Below are 16,947 nucleotides of genomic sequence, written 5' to 3'. Positions count from 1 at the left end.
ATCAGTTTTGTAAACTTCCATTTGGATTAACGATTTCTTCAGCCGCATTTATAAGAGGCGTGAAAACAATACTCCCACAAGAACTCAAAAACAAAATCACAACATACATAGATGATATTATCATTGCAGAAGCTAATTGGGAACAGCATAACCATACTCTTGAACAGTTGCTGAGAATATTCCAGCAAGAAGGTGTAGCAGTAAACCTCAGTAAATCAGAGTTTGGAAAAGCTGCAACAAAATTTCTGGGTCACATGATTTCAGAAAAAGGCATTGAAACAAGTCCCGATAAATTGCAAGCGTTACATGGCATCACTGTCCCAACAAACAAAAAGGAACTTCCTGGCAGATTAAAACTGTGTCCCGGGCCGAGACTCGAACTCGGGACCTTTGCCTTGCGCGGGCAAGTGCTCTACCAACTGAGCTACCCAAGCACGACTCAGTCCCCGTCCTCACAGCTTTACTTCTGCCAGTACCTCGCCTCCTACCTTCCAAGCTCAGTTGGTAGAGCACTTGCCCGCGAAAGGCAAAGGTCCCGAGTTCGAGTCTCGGTCCGGCACACAGTTTTAATCTGCCAGGAAGTTTCATATCAGTGCACACTCCGCTCCAGAGTGAAAATCTCATTCTGGAAACAAAAAGGAACTTCGGAGTTTCTAGACCTAATTAACTATTTTAGTAAGTTCATGCATTACGAAGCTCTAGGCATTCCCTTGTTATACCAAGTAACAAGCAAAAATACAATTTGGTCCTGGAATGAACAATGTAATGTAATAAAACAAAAATAGTTGAGACTCTTTTTCTTTACTATGAGTGTAATGTAATAGAATGTAATATGTTGTTTAATTTAGCCCGACGCGTATAAACACTCAGTCAACTAGCTCAGTTCTCAGGGGTTACGGAATTGTAAATACTCATTTGTTTAACTATTAAAACACCACAGATATTGCTCAATATATGCCTCGTCGACGTCAAGTTAAAAGTCGACGTCAATTTAAAAGTCGTGTGCTTATAGCACTAGAGAATATTTCACCAGTCCGTTCACTGTACAACAGTAAATTCCGTAACTCAAAATCATGGTTCCGTCTTGATTCCCAATTTAAGATAACAAGCGTAGCTTTTGCAAACAAAATCTAATACCAGAACTAGGATCATGTGACCAGGCCTTTCTGCCTGGGATGTTATCTCGCAACTGAGAAAATCTGAAAGCGAATCTTATTAAATTACTTTTAGCGGCCGCCAGGCTCGTAGAATCTGAAAGAAAGGTCTAGTTTTCTAATCGGCGGTACGTCTCGACGATGAGCTAAAAGAAAGTTCTTAATGATTTTTTAAGATGGCGCCTAACAATGACGAACTTCTGTTTAGGCCCATGTCTACTCTAGACAAGCAAGGCTTAGGATTGCACATGATTTCAACACGGACACAATTTTTAAGTCACAAACAACTCCAGTTTTGTTAATAACTTACATTAGCTGATACAGAAATATGAACCTTCGTTAAACGCTCCTTACGATTCACGTGCAGATCATACGACAAGAGGAAGAATAGTAATGACAAAAGAGGTCAGAGTTCAAACACAGTATCTCAATTCCATGGAATAGGCATACAGTGTAGCCTAACATATTGATTTTTGTACTTTATTTACTTTTGTACGTTATGTACTTATTATTAGTGTTATTATTTTGTTTAAATTACTACTATTAGTTTTATTATGTGTATTATGATTATTCTTATTACACTACTGGCCATTAAAATTGCTACACCAAGAAGAAATGCAGATGATGAACGGGTATTCATTGGACAAATATATTATACTAGAACTGACATGTGATTACATTTTCACGCAATCTGCGTGTGTAGATCCTGAGAAATCAATACCCCGAACAACCACCTTTCGCCGTAATAACGGCCTTGATACGCTTGGGCATTGAGTCAAACAGAGCTTGGATGGCGTGTAGAGGTACATCTACCCATGCAGCTTGAATACCACAGTTCATCAAGAGTAGTGACTGGCGTATTGTGACGAGCCAGTTGCTCGGCCACCATTGACCAGACGTTTTTAATTGATGAGAGATCTGGAGAATGTGCTGGCCAGGTCAGCAGTCGAACGTTTCCTTTATCCAGAAAGGCCCGTACAGGACCTGCACCATGCGGTCGTGCATTATCCTGCTAAAAATGTAGGGTTTCACAGGGATCGAATGAAGGGTAGAGCCACGGGTCGTAACACATCTGAAATGCAACGTCCACTGTTCAAAGTGCCGTCAATGCGAACAAGAGGTGACCGAGACGTGTAACCAATGGCACCCCATACCATCACGCCGGGTGATACGCCAGTATGGCGATAACGAAGACACGCTTACAATGTGCGTTCACCGCGATGTCGCCAAACACAGATGCGACCATCATGATGCTGTAAACAGAACCTGGATTCATCTGAAAAAATGATGTTTTGCCATTCATGCACCCAGGTTGGTCGTTTAGTACACCATCGCAGGCGCTCCTGTCTATGATGCAGCGCCAAGGGTAACCGCAGCCATGGTCTCCGAGCTGATAGTCCATGCTGCTGCAAATGTCGTTGAACTGTTCGTGCAGATGGTTGTTGTGTTGTAAACGTCCCCATCTGTTGACTCAGGGATCGAGACGTGGCTGCACGATCCGTTATAGCTATGCGGATAAGATGCCTGTCATCTCGACTTCTAGTGGTACGAGGCCTTTGGGATCCAGCAAGGCGTTCCGTATTGCCCTCCTGAACCCACCGGTTCCATAGTCTACTAATACTCATTGGATCTCAACCAACGCGAGCAGCAATGTCGCGATATGATAACCACAATCGCGATAGGCTACAATTAGAACTTTGTCAAAGACGGAAACGTGATGGTACGCATTTCTCCTCCTTACACGAGACAACACAATAACGTTCCATCAGGGAACGCCGGTCAACTGCTGTTTCTGTATGAGAAATCGGTTGGAAACTTTCCTCGTGTCAGCACGTTGTAGGTGTCGCCACCGGCGCCAACCTTGTGTAAATGCTCTTAAAAGCTAATCATTTGCATATCACAGCATCGTCTTCCTGTCGGTTAAATTTCGCGTCTGTAGCACGTCATCTTCGTGGTGTAGCAATTTTAATTACCAATAGTGTATTATTAGCACTACTATTACTATTAGTTCCGCACGAGTGGTGCACTTGTTACTTTAACTGCTGTTCTGAGTGTGTACTCTGTGAAACTACAAATGTGCTCAATAGGTTTGCTACGTTCACAGAAACAGAAGCGAAAGCAGACTGCCTAAACACTTTCCCTTGGTACGTCGATTTCATGCTCTACCAACCCAACAGATGTTTGCGTTTTTTCCCCCCAGATACGCTTTTGTTGTGGTCTGATAGTTCTGGTGTTACTTTTAATTAGCGTTCGTGCCGGTTCCGCTGGACAATAGCGCATATCACGGACTGAATAGGAGTTTTGGTTGATACTCTAACAACGTTTGGTACAGCTCTGAGTGTCTGGTATGTGGATGTTTGGGTGTTAGATCGCTCCACGGCCCAGCCGTGCAGGTGCGCGGACTGGGGGCCGCAGTTTGCGTTCCCCTTCACACCACCCCTTCACCTCGCCGGTGGAGCCGCTACGTCTGCGTACCGTGGAGGCGAGTTGGACAGAGGAATGGAGGGAGCATGTAAGACGGCGCCCATAGACTGATATAACTTCGTAATTTGTGAATTACGGGTGTTATTAATACGAGTAATATTAGTAATAAGTAACATATGTACCTTCAATTTATGTCCTTTTTATAAAACACCAAATCACAAATTTAATTTTAAACTATTTTCTTTATGTTGTAAAACGTGAAATTGCCAATTTTTGTAAAGCACGGCTAACTGCACTTATACAACAAAATATGAAATAAATAAATTGCCATGTGCTCCAATCGGCTGGAAAGAGCACACTGCAAGCGCTCAAGCTGCCCGTTTTACGCCCTCAGTGTGAAGGACGAAAGGTTAAAAGAAACGGAAGACAAATCAGTTAGTATAATCGCCTGAAGACGGCAACAAGTCGGTTGGCAGAAACGTAGCAATTGGACGACGGCAAGCGGGTGAATGCACGATAACGTTTCAAAAACGTCACGTTATTACTTGCGTATAGGACGTCTTCCTGCAAAATGTCATGTCTTCAGCTATTTACTACCCATTCGTTGTCTTAAAAGAAACATTCTTCAATAGATCTCTGTAGAATACAAAGAAGTCATTATTAAACTGTTCTGTAAAGTGCTGTCTCACGCCCACAGAGGTGGAGAAAAGTATGGAAACGCCAAAAACATGACACATTACCATGCATAATACGGTGCAGGAATACCGATGGCATTCAAAGCAGCTTCCACTCGTCTCGGAATGATTACATGAAGGCCCAGTAGGATTTTCAAGGGAACAGTACAACATACTCCTGAAAAAACAGTGATAAGTTAAGGTAACGATGATGGAGATGGATAGTGGTTATTTCCAAGAATGATTGCCTATCGAAGTCGCGGGGTCCTAACGATTCACATCGAACGTGCGATCGTAAATCGATCATGTAATTCTGGTGGCGGGTGTTATGAGTATGTTTACGTTGGTCACTACAGCAACGACAAAAGAAGAGCGTTATAAAAATACTTGTAATTGCAAAGGAGACGACTTTCCTTACGCGTCGTCGGTGTTGTCGTCATGTGAAAGTCCATTACGATGGTCTGGATGTATAATTCGGAAGAGTCGAACCACATATTTTTCCTGATACTCGTTCGTTTTCCGCACTGTCCGCAAGGAAACTGTAACGGTATTTCAGCATCGAAACTGTTCTTACGAAGTTTTACACACTTCGCACCACCACAGTCTACACAGTCCCTTCTTTGTTCGCCCGGTAGTACTCCATATTTGCGACAAAAAGTCGAACAATTTCCTACGCTGGATAAATATGGAATTATATTTTTCCACGTGAGAGAATCCGCTGAAGAAACATCAAGAACACCCGAAATCCCACTCACTAACGACATAAGTCGTCTGAGTTAACCTAGCAACTCACAAATAATTCGCGGAGGTATGTAATTTAGAGCAACTAAGGGAATGACGGAAAACAGATAAGAATGACGGTCACAAATAATTGATCACAACGCTCGCCACCGGAGTCGCATGATCGACATACGATCGCATGTTCGATATGTATCGTTTGGACCGCGCGACTTCGATAGACAATCATTCTTGGAAATTACCTGGATAGTGATCACGCAATCTAAAGTAGACCACCTAACTCAATAACACTGAGATCTGGTGACTGCGGTGGCCAGGATAGATGCGACAGTTCATCCTCGTGATCGTAAAACCAGTCCTGGTCGATGCGACTTGTGTGAACGGGTGCCCTGTCGTCTTGGAATATAGCATCAGCACTGGGGAACAAATACTGGGTGGACTTCATCAGCCAAAGTGGTCACATAACGCTTGACAGTAATGAAATTTCCATGCAGTCCATGGAAGACCATGGTGTGGTTGCCCAAATCATCACCGAATCCCCGCTGGGTTTCCCTCTTGGGACGTAAACTCAGCTAAAAACTGGAAACAGTGTAAAGCAATACTCATCCGACCAAACCCAAACGAGTTACTTCCATTGCTTCACAATCCAGATTTTACGGCTTCGTTTTCCCCTTACGGATATTTGCATCACTGATGAGCGGTTTGGAATTGCAGCTCGCACTGTGGTTCCCTGTTTATTGAGTTTACTTAATGTTGATTTGGTGCAGACGGGGTTCGGGAGTGAGACATTCAGTTCTGCAGTGACTTTTTTAGGTGTCGTCCTCTTATTTATCGCGATAATCCGCATCAATGACCGTCAGTCACGATCACGCAAAACACTATTTCGTCCACTTTGTGACTTGGTGGATCATTTTCTTCCTCACCCTGTATGCAGTTCAAATTTTCGGTATGGTGCCTCTCGAAACAACCTCCCACCATACGAACATCAACAATTTGCCCATGTTCGAATTCACTTATCTCCATCTTAATGCACCTGCAACTTCACAAAACACTGTTACGACCACGACAGACATATTCAGCGTACTTAGGTGATTGCACAGGTGCCGTTCGTGGTCAAATACAACAGCGCAACCTTCAGGTTTGGCTAGCATCTGGATTTGTATACATGCATCCGTTTCTCATGGTGTTTCCATATTTTTGCCCATCCCATTCATCTGGGTCCTAGGGAAGCTGTCTGCTTTTTGTTGTTGCGACAATTTATTGCGATGCATAAATTCCTCTTGTAAAAGCCCTGTTACAAATCAAAATAAACAATGCCATTTTTGAAACTTCCTGGCAGATTAAAACTGCGTGCAGGAAGGAGACTCGAACTCGAGACCTTTGCCTTTCGCGGGCAAGTGCTCTACCTACTGGGCTACCCAAGCACAACTCACGCCCCCTCCTCACAGCGGTAGAACGCTTGCCCGCGAAAGGCAAAGGTCACGAGTTCGAGTCTCGGTCCGGCACACAGTTGTAATCTGCCAGGAAGTTTCGTATCGGCGATATTCATCGAATATCGTGTAGAACATTGCAGCTTACTGTCCCTTTCGAGTGCTGCTGCCGCAGTGTGTGGCATCAATGTTTTGGAGTGTGATGAAAATATGTGTTACACTGTGCTTTTAGTACCTACACTTAATACCTTGCACCACACTGTTTCACTGGCCCCCACTCAAGGCGAAAAGACGCTGATAGCAGTTTTGTTTTTCTTCCATCCGTTAGCTCCATGAGACTTATTTACTGTTTACCCATTTCATCTTACTCGTTAAGAGAAATCCTTTTCATATGAGAGAAAGCACTGTTCATACACTAACAGATTCGAGGTCGTAACATGCGGATTCATTATAAGCCACTCCAAGTGCTGTTGAAAGATACGTATTTCTATTTGCTTTTGATCACCGTTTTAGAAATTATGTCAGTTCTTGTACGAATCCGTCTGATTGTTGATTCGTCATCTAAAACTACTTTTTTTCTTCATGTTCTTATGGTGTTTGTAAGTGACTCTCCGACGGGGACACAGAAATGGGTGTCTGTAAGAAAGATGAAGGTGCTCCGGTATTAGTCATAGTTTAACAGAGTTTTGGAAGACATGCGATAAAATAAGGAAGAAGGAATAGATAACATTCCTTCCAAATTTATGAAATAATTGGGGAAAGTGGCAACGGAGCGAATATTCAAGCTGGTGTGTGCAATACATCAGGTTTGAGACGTACCTTCAGAAATATGGAAAAATATCATCCACAACATTCCGAAGGTAGCAAGACTCAACAAGTGCAAGAATTACAGCACGATTGGCTTTAAAGATCGTACATCTAAGTTGCTAACAAGAATAATGTACAGAAGAACGGAAAAGAAAATTGAGCATTTGTTAGATGACGATCAGTTAAGCTTTGAGCAAGGCAAGGAAGTAAGACTTGTGAAAATTCAAGACACATTCACAGAATTTGTCGATCTGGAAAAAACGTTCGACGATGTAAAATGGTTCAAGATGTTTGCAATTCTGAGAAAAACAAGAGTAAACTTTAAGGAATGACAGGTAATACATAACATATGTAAGGGCCAAGAGGAAACAATAAGAATGGAAGACGAAGAACGAAATGCTCGGATAGTAAGAGCGTGACATAATCTTTCTCTCTTATTGCTTATTCGACGCATCGAAGAAGCGATGTAGCCGACACATCAAAGAAGCAATGTAGGAATTAAAAGAAGGGTTCAAGAGTGGGCTTAAAATTTAGAGCGGAAAGATATCAATGGTAAGATTTGCTGCAGACATTTCAGTCCTCAGTGAATATCAAGAATAATTATTGTAGGACCTTCTAAGTGAAATTAATGATCTGACTGCATAATATGGGTTTCGAGTAAAACGAGGTAGACGAAAGTAACGAGTAGTAGCAGAAATGGGAATAGTGAGAAACTTAACATCAGAATTGGGACCATGAAGAACGAAATAAAGATTTCTGCTATATTGGAAGCAAAATAAAACTTAACGAGAGAAGCGAGGAGAATATAAAAAGCAGATAAGCGCAGGCAAAGAGGACATTCCTGGCCAAGACAAATCTGCTAGCATCATAGGAAAGACTGTTGAAAACTAAGTGAACTGATAAGGAATGAGTAAGCCCTCCAAAGAATCAGCAAAGAAAGGAAAGTACTGGAAACACTGACAATAAGACGGGACAGGATATAGGACATGTCTTAAGACCTCAGGGAATAACTTCCACGAGACTAGAGGGAGTTTTTGAGAGTAAGAACTGTAGGGCAACACAAAGACTGGACAACATCCCACGTATTGAGGATGTAGGTTGTAAGTCCAGTTCTCATTGAAGAAGTTGGCAAAAGAGAGAAGTTCGTGGCGGGTGCATCCGCCCAATCAATGGACTGATGACTCACATGTTGTTCACATGTTTCGATTAGTTCAAAACTCGACAGTATGAGCGTCCCAAGCAACTAAATAAAGCGTCAACAATGGCTAGCGTTAGCAGTAGGTATAAGAATGGAAGTCCCAGCGAAGTGGACCGGAGGTAAAGCTCCTGGGCTCACTTTCGGAGGTTGTGGGATTCCCTTTGGCCTTGAGACACTCCTCCTCCCACCTATGTGATACCTAGTCCCCCTTCCCCCCGACAAAATGTCTTATTTTGTGGAATTGGGAGAGAATGTGGACTGTCGCTGGAGGAGGAGACGTCGAATACATGATGTGACAAGTGATTGTTGTGCATTTCTTTTATCCTATAGTATCCATCACTATTACCACATTTTCAGCTTACACACAAATGTAACCAGTAAATTAAAATCAGTTTCTTCCCTTATCCATAACAGATGTTGATTCTACGCCTGTGGTTCAAATATGGGATGGTTGTATTGATACCAAAACCATGTAGGTTCATCATCAGATGGTGGCGCTGCGTATCTTATACCAGGCGCAGCTGGTGGCTGAGATCGCAACGTTGATGAAAACAGGTGCAATGTCTGCAGGTTCTGCCGTTTCAAGCAAATAAATAGAGGATTGTGCTGTTACTTTTACGGATCGTTTTATGGTACCATACTTACAATGTCAGGGAACACATAATGTATAAGTTGAAAAGTAGCGCACAAGTCCTTCATTTGTGGGCATAAAACGGCGGAATCTACATACTATTCAAATATTCTCGACAACACCATGATTCTAGTGATCGGTTACAGCAAATATAAAAGATAAATTACCTGTAAACACTCACCACCTGAGGATGAGCCTTTTGTGGCTCCAATAATAATTATCATCCTTTTACCCACCATGCATTTAAGAGTGGATGACATTTTTTTACATGTTTGTATCAGTAGCAAGGAAATGGTACATCCACAGATTTGAGTTCCAACATCACGTGCTGTAAGTCTTTAACGTGGATTTTGGAACACTCTGAAAAATGCTCCGTAAGTGTAGGCAATACACAGGGATTGTTCGTTGTGGGTCATGCTATGTATTGCCAACACTGGAGGAAAGTGCTGATAATAGCTCCACCTGCTGTCATTAATGTGGGATACCACATGCACGTCCGCGAGCAGTTGGTACAATCAACAGAGTAGATACAGGGTGTTTCAAAAATGACCGGTATATTTGAAACGGCAATAAAAACTAAACGAGCAGCGATAAAAATACACCAATTGTTGCAATATGCTTGGGACAACAGTACATTTTCAGGCGGACAAACTTTCGAAATTACAGTAGTTACAATTTTCAACAACAGATGGCGCTGCAAGTGATGTGAAAGATATAGAAGACAACGCAGTCTGTGGGTGCGCCATTCTGTACGTCGCCTTTCTGCTGTAAGCGTGTGCTGTTCACAACGTGCAAGTGTGCTGTAGACAACATGGTTTATTCCTTAGAACAGAGGATTTTTCTGGTGTTGGAATTCCACTGCCTAGAACACAGTGTTGTTGCAATAAGACGAAGTTTTCAACGGAGGTTTAATGTAACCAAAGGACCGAAAAGCGATACAATAAAGGATCTGTTTGAAAAATTTCAACGGACTGGGAACATGACGGATGAACGTGCTGGAAAGGTAGGGCGACCACGTACGGCAACCACAGAGGGCAACGCGCAGCTAGTGCAGCAGGTGATCCAACAACGGCATCGGGTTTCCGTTCGCCGTGTTGCAGCTGCGGTCCAAATGACGCCAACGTCCACGTATCGTCTCATGCGCCAGAGTTTACACCTCTATCCATACAAAATTCAAACGCGGCAACCCCTCAGCGCCGCTACCATTGCTGCACGAGAGACATTCGCTAACGATATAGTGCACAGGATTGATGACGGCGATATGCATGTGGGCAGCATTTGGTTTACTGACGAAGCTTATTTTTACCTGGACGGCTTCGTCAATAAACAGAACTGGCGCATATGGGGAACCGAAAAGCCCCATGTTGCAGTCCCATCGTCCCTGCATCCTCAAAAAGTACTGGTCTGGGCCGCCATTTCTTCCAAAGGAATCATTGGCCCATTTTTCAGATCCGAAACGATTACTGCATCACGCCATCTGGACATTCTTCGTGAATTTGTGGCGGTACAAACTGCCTTAGACGACACTGCGAACACCTCGTGGTTTATGCAAGATGGTGCCCGGCCACATCGCACGGCCGACGTCTTTAATTTCCTGAATGAATATTTCGATGATCGTGTGATTGCTTTGGGCTATCCGAAACATACAGGAGGCGGCGTGGATTGGCCTCCCTATTCGCCAGACATGGACCCCTGTGACTTCTTTCTGTGGGGACACTTGAAAGACCAGGTATACCGCCAGAATCCAGAAACAATTGAACAGCTGAAGCAGTACATCTCATCTGCATGTGAAGCCATTCCGCCAGACACGTTGTCAAAGGTTTCGGGTAATTTCATTCAGAGACTACGCCATATTATTGCTACGCATGGTGGATATGTGAAAAATATCGTACTATAGAGTTTCCCAGACCGCAGCGCCATCTGTTGTTGAAAATTGTAACTACTGTAATTTCGAAAGTTTGTCTGCCTGAAAATGTACTGTTGTCCCAAGCATATTGCAACAAACGGTGTATTTCTATCGCTGCTCGTTTAGTTTTTATTGCCGTTTCAAATATACCGGTCATTTTTGAAACACCCTGTATATACAAGGAGTGAGCATGGAGTACTGTGTGCATTCTCAACATCAAACTGAGATCGTCCCATGATTTCGGTTTGTTCACAATTTGTACTAAGACACGTATTTTTATTGATTTTACACAGTTCTTTATTAGTGCTATTGCGACTGATACAAATCAAAAAACGTGAAAGGAAGAATTTCTACCATTATTGAATAGAAAATTAAAGCGATTTCACAAGTCTGTATTTCTACACGAATGTAGACACGCGGGGACTATTATTGAACTATATGAAACCACTGTGTTTATTTTGAACTGGACTTCTTATTTTATTGTTGAAAAGAAGCAACGTTTCATATGTTGAAGATGAACAGTGTTGTATGTCGACAATTTGACGTAAAAATTTGTCGTAATAAAACCAGATGCAAAAGCCGCAAATTGCATGATAAGTGAAACTGAGATAATCGCGAAAAACCCGTCCAATACAAACTATTAAAGTTAAAGACTTCATTTCTTTTCTAAAAATTAGTAAAAAAATAAATAATTACACGATATTAATGGCTGATATCTGTGATTATGTTTTATACGATAAAATCTTAAGTGAAATATTGACTTAGTGGTTTTTGCGTCCCATGTATCCACTTATCGGGTTGGTGAGTCCAATTACAAAACAAGCATTTGATTGCTAAATCCGCTATTAGGAATGACAGAAAGGTGAAATTTAATTATTGCGAATATAAACAGAATACGTTTTATTTCAAAGAGAAGTCTGAAAATTTTACGAAACTGGCATATAAAAATACGAAGGTGACATTATTTTACCAGGAAAAACTGACTTACGTAATGCCAAAAAGAGAACAGATATCAACGCTCAACATTAGATTATTTTTTTATATTTTTTTAAATAAACCATCGCCTTTTTGACACCACAAGATATTGTAGAAAATAAAATAAGTTCCAAATTGCATCTTTGTAAAACGTCGACAGTCTTTTAGAAAATAGTAAAATTGGCGGAAAGTTGCACCTCACTTACAACGCGTGTGTGGTGTACTTCCTTTCAGCCCCATCGACGGGACGAGGTTCTCCTCACTCGGCTTCGAATAGGCCACAGCCCTATGACGCATGGCTTCCTGCTCCGGCGGGAGGACCCTCCACTGTGTGGTGCTTGCGGCGTCCAGGTCACTGTGCGCCACGTTTTATTGGATTGCGTTTTATTTTCTGACCAGCGGGCCGCGGCTGCCTTGCCAGCGGACCTGCCAACTCTTTTAGGCAACACTCGGACGAATGTGGTTAAAGTTTTAAAGTTCTGTGCCATGTCGAATGTTTTTACAAAGATTTTAGGGAGGGGATTTTAACTTGTTTCCTGTGTGACAAGCTCGCCCATATTTTATGTAAGTGGCCAGACACTGACGGTTTCCTATGTCATTCTTGTCGCTATGTTATCCCTTACCTTAGGTTTTACCTTCTCAGGTCGTATTTTCCCTCTTTTCCTGCTTTGAGTGTGTTTTTCAGTTTTCTTAGGTCTCTCCACATTCGTTCCTTTTACTGTGTGTCAGGGCGCTGATGACCTCGATGTTGAGCGCCCATAAACCCCAACACACACACACACACACTTACAACAGCGACAAAAAATTCTAGAAAATGAACTTAGTTGAAAACTGCTTTTAGGAGACATCGACCTCAACACTCTCAATTAACTCAAAATTGCTTACGGTATCTTCACCCAGGTGATAGCAGCGACTCTAGGAATACCTTCCTGCTCGTATAACACCTCGGCAAAGAATTTTAGTCTGTCATTAGTCGCCCGGTCTTCACCAAAGTGGAGCTCTAAAAGTTTTTTGATATCTCCGAGTTCGGCTTCTGAAGGTTTTACACCAGCTGTGGTTGGGCTTGGGCCGTTTCCTTTGCTGAAATTTTTTCCCCTCTTCAGGATGCTCAGGTTGTAGAAGGGGTTTCCATAAATTAGACAAATCTTCTTGTTTTTGCTTTTCGTGAATACGATTTTTTTTTTTTTTTTGGCTTTCTGAATCTGGAAATGGCAATTAAAAGTAACTTTCACTAGTCCTTCCAAAATAGGCCTTAACAATTAGTGTCAACGCACTATTCATTGTATGACATTGCTTTATAGTACATTTGACGTCGTTGCCTTTCTGTTTTGGAAACATTTCTTTCCATTGATTAGGACGCCTCTCCTATCCCGGAAGGGACTGTCGCCCTCGGTCTATTTCTGGTCATTTGCAACTAAAAATATGGATTTGACTTCTTGCAGACCTCCTTTCTTTTTTTTTTTTTTCTTTTTTTCATCAGTCTACTGACTGGTTTGATGCAGACCGCCACGAATTCCTTTCCTGTGCTAACCTTTCCAGCTCAGAGTAGCACTTGCAACCGACGTTCTCAATTATTTGCTTGACGTATTCCAATCTCTGTCTTCCTCTACAGTTTTTGCCCTCTACAGGTCCCTCTAGTACCATGGAAGTCATTCCCTGATGCCTTAGCAGATGTCCTATCAAGCTGTCCCTTCTCCTTATCAGTGTTTTCCACATATTCCTTTCCTCTCCGATTCTGCGTAGAACCTCCTCATTCCTTACCTCATCAGTCCACCTAATTTTCAACAGGACTCCTACTGTTTCAATTATTCCCATTATGTTTGTACCATCTTCTGCATTTAAAGCGTCCACAAAATCACTTATTTTCTTCAAAACACACCTGCAGATACGTCAACAAACAACCTACGGATCAGCTGAACAGTGCTTACCGGCGTATATTTCAACAACGAATCGGCAGCGATAGAGCTTCGTTGGCACGTATGCTTTAGCGACAGCGCCGCCAATCTAACACTAAATAAGAAAAATATGCCAATAGTAACAAACCGAAAGGTAGTTTGAATGTGTAGCTTGGTATGTCTGATGACAGTTGGCGTTCCTTGCATCCTGACATGTCACAGCGACCGTCATGCCCATTGATCTTGGTGGGTTTTGCAAATGTTGGACATTTAGCTTTGCACACGAAGACAGGAAGCAGTTAATCGGCTTTAGCAACCGCACACGACTTTCTACAGCCAATTTCAACGATTTATAGAGTGTTTTGCACCCTGAAACCTATTCCATCGTGTCGGTGGTGAAAAAATCTATATGATAGTGTGCTCAACTCAAAATCGACAAAAAATGAATTTAGCGGCTTTTGCGTCTGGGCTGCTCATTTGGAATCATACGAGGGTCACTCCAAAAGAAATGCACACAATTTTTTTTTAATCCATCTTTTATTCTACGTGTTTGAAACATTTACAGTGTGTAGATACATCCTTTAGGAACAATATTTTCATTTCTCCACATAATTTCCATCTCTCTCAAGTGCCTTACGCCATCTTGGAACGAGTGCCTGTATACCAGCACAGTAAAATTCTGGACCAACCTGTTGGAGCCACTGTTTGGCAGCATGCACAAGGCAGGCATCATCTTCAAACATTCTTCCACGAAGAGACTTTCAGTTTCCCAAAGAGATGATAGTCGCATGGAACCAGGTCAGGACTGTCAGGAGGGTGTTTCAGTGTTGTCCATCCGAGTTTTGTGATTGCTTCCATGGTTTTTGACTGACATGTGGCCGTGCATTGTCGTGCAACAGCAAAACATCCTGCTTTTGCCGATGTGGTCGAACACGACTCAGTCGAGCTTGAAGTTTCTTCAGTGTCGTCACATATGCATCAGAAAGTATGGTGGTTCCACTTGGCATGATGTCCACAAGCAAGAGTCCTTCGGAATCGAAAAACACCGTAGCCATAACTTTTACAGCAGAAGGTGTGATTTTGAATTTGTTTTTCTTGGGTGAATTTGCATGATGCCACTCCATTGACTGCCTCTTCGTCTCTGGTGAAAAATGATGGAGCCATGTTTCATCACCTGTCAAAATTCTTCCAAGAAATTCATCTCCACTATTCTCGTACTGTTCCAAAAGATCGCTGCATACCGTTTTTCATGTTTCTTTGTGAGCCGCTGTCAACATCCTGGGAACCCACCTGGTGCAAACCTCTTTTAACGCCAACCCTTTCAGTATTCTGCAAACACTTCCTTCCCCAATACCAACGTAGCGTGACAATTCGTTCACTATGATGCGTCTGTCAGCCGTCACCAATTCGTTAACTCTCTGCACGTTGTCTAACGTGTGTGCATTACGAGGCCTGCCGCTGCGAGGACAATCCTCAATATTGCCGTGCCCGCTTTCATTACGTGACCTGCTTGCTCACCGACTAACTGTAATGCGATCGACAGCAGCATGTCCATACACCATTTTCAACCTCTTGTGGATGCTTCCCACTGTCTCATTTTCAGACACAGGATTTCTATGACAGCACGTTGCTTCTGACGAAAGTCAAGTGTAGCAGCCATCTTGAAGGCATGCTGTGACGGCGCCACTCATGGGAACAGGTTGAGCTAAGTTTGAAAACAAGCGGGAAGGATGTATCTACACACTGTAAATCTTTCACACATGCAGAATGAAAACTGTATTTTTATAAAAATAGTGCGCATTTCTTTTGGAGTGACCCTCGTATGCTCAACAGTCAACTGTTCTGCTCACTTATCCATACTTAAAATTTGTATCTGAGTTAATACACAAATATATATATATATATATATATATATATATATATATATATATCTTCTCTCTCTGTCTCTCTCTCTCTCTCTCACACACACACACACAGACACACACACACACACACACACACACACACACACACACACACACACACACAACCACACACGTAGACACAAAATAAATGATAAAAAATATGTCATTCGCTAAAATTTATGTAATAATTTCAATTTCTTGTAACTTCCCGGTACACAAAAAAGGCTTAAGGCAGTTTATAGAAAGTGAAGTTTCTTATGTAAATACTATTCGCACATGAAACCTGAAAGCTACGCATATTGATATTTACTAAGGCAATCAATGCAATCAACTAAACATAAACAGATTTTTTCCGTCACTCGCAGTTAGACATACCCATCGGTTTCCAAGAAAATCGCTAGTGTAAATCATCTGTCTTTTTTTTAATTTGAACAAATCCAACTGATGACGAAGATATAATCCTCTGAAATGCTTCATGGAAATATTAATAAAGTGACTCATTTCAGCTTGTTGAGTCTAACCCAAAATGGTCTCATCCAAAGTTAACTTCGATCAATCGCTTTCATGGTGGAGAACGGACTGAAACAGCAACATACACACAGCAGATGGCTAACAGATTCTGCTACGACATACTACTGTTGTCAGCGAATGTTGACTCCAGTATGTTGACTCCAGTATGTTGGCTTAAACAGTCTAACAATGGGTAATCAATGTACTTGTAAAATTGTCAGATCTTTGTTAAAGTGAACTTGAACTAGATGTATCATTTTGCGCAGACAGCTAGTGTTATCATATGAAATTCATAATAATAACACGATCACTGCCTGTTAAATATTTTTTATATATTTCTAGAATCTATACAAAAAGGACTTTTGAATAAATAGACTGATAGTTTAAGAACATTTGTTGACATCCTAATATATACGGATATTTAATAACCATTACATCAGCGATCAAGAATGGAGTTCCCGAATCTCATTTCTGAAGAACTTTCTCATAACTACCTTAACAGAAAAATACTGTATGTCACGCTTATAGGGAGACAGAACAGATGGCCATTATAATTGTTTTAGTTATATAACGTTTCAAAACTATCATGTAAAACAAGTAGACATGTATAATGACGAATCCTGCATTCTAGTGAACTCAGGATCGTATACAACCCCACAATTTTCAAGTGATCAACCGTGCATTTCTTACTATAAAATTAC

General features: G+C 41.9%; 1 non-coding gene across 1 annotated transcript; it reads right to left on the bottom strand.

Annotated features, from left to right (window-relative positions):
* Window positions 1–359: 359 nt before the first annotated feature.
* Trnaa-cgc (transfer RNA alanine (anticodon CGC)) lies at window positions 360–434 on the bottom strand. The gene has a single exon. It is a non-coding gene; the product is annotated as a tRNA-Ala (tRNA).
* Window positions 435–16,947: the final 16,513 nt, after the last annotated feature.

The sequence above is a fragment of the Schistocerca serialis genome, chromosome 2, assembly GCF_023864345.2.
Source record: "Schistocerca serialis cubense isolate TAMUIC-IGC-003099 chromosome 2, iqSchSeri2.2, whole genome shotgun sequence".
NCBI lineage: Eukaryota > Metazoa > Arthropoda > Insecta > Orthoptera > Acrididae > Schistocerca > Schistocerca serialis.
This window is presented reverse-complemented; position numbering and strand designations above follow the sequence as displayed.